This window comes from Lutra lutra, chromosome 5 (genome assembly GCF_902655055.1).
Source record: "Lutra lutra chromosome 5, mLutLut1.2, whole genome shotgun sequence".
NCBI lineage: Eukaryota > Metazoa > Chordata > Mammalia > Carnivora > Mustelidae > Lutra > Lutra lutra.
Genome location: NC_062282.1, coordinates 53,080,599 through 53,081,467, shown reverse-complemented (window position 1 = coordinate 53,081,467; position 869 = coordinate 53,080,599).

Genomic DNA, 869 nt, shown 5'->3' with positions numbered 1-869 from the left:
ACTGAACATTGCTTCAATCTCCAGCCTCAGGCTAGATGGGGGTGTCGAATTTGAGCTGTAATACAGGAAGGACAAACCTATGTGAGCTGATTGTACTACTCTACTTTCCATACCTCTTTGGAGCCCAACAGCTTTGACTTCCATTGTGATGGACAAGCCACCATGCAGTAATAGTGATACATCAGTTTCCATTCAATTCATCAAAAGTACTTTGCAGCTCTTGAATAGAAAAATGGGGTCTTGAATGGATGAAAGCTTCGAGCTGGTTTAAGCGCCTTGCATGTGTGTAGAGTGTGTGCATACACACAAACACAAGCACACACATATGCACATCTATTCCAAAAGATATACAAACAAATTTGGCTAAGGATCTGGCTTCTGTGAGAGCCAAAATGATATCAGTTCTAGTTCTTATCAGTTAGCAATTCTAGTTCTTGTCATTTTTTTGTTTTTGTTTTTTAATGTTCTCTATGCCAAAAGTAAGATCTAGGGATAGGCAAAGTTTGATTCCACAGCTCAAGCACACCCTGGGAGACAAACAGGTAATGAGAGTGAGTAATGCCAGGGGTCCCAAGTAACACTGTTGGCTTTGGTCTCTTTAAATTTTGTTCTGAGTCTTAATTTTTACTCAAGGGAAAAAAAATACCTTTTTGAAACAGAAATATTACACAGTTTTCTATCATTCTTCATTTAATAATTTTTTAATTGAATAATCAGTAGATAACAAAAGAACATGTATGCAATACAAAGATATGGCAATCTCCTGTGGGCATAACACTCGTTTTAATTAAAACATTATTAGCATCAACCTGAAGTTCACTATACACCCACTTTACCATCTCTACATCCTCAGAATAGACACTGTATTG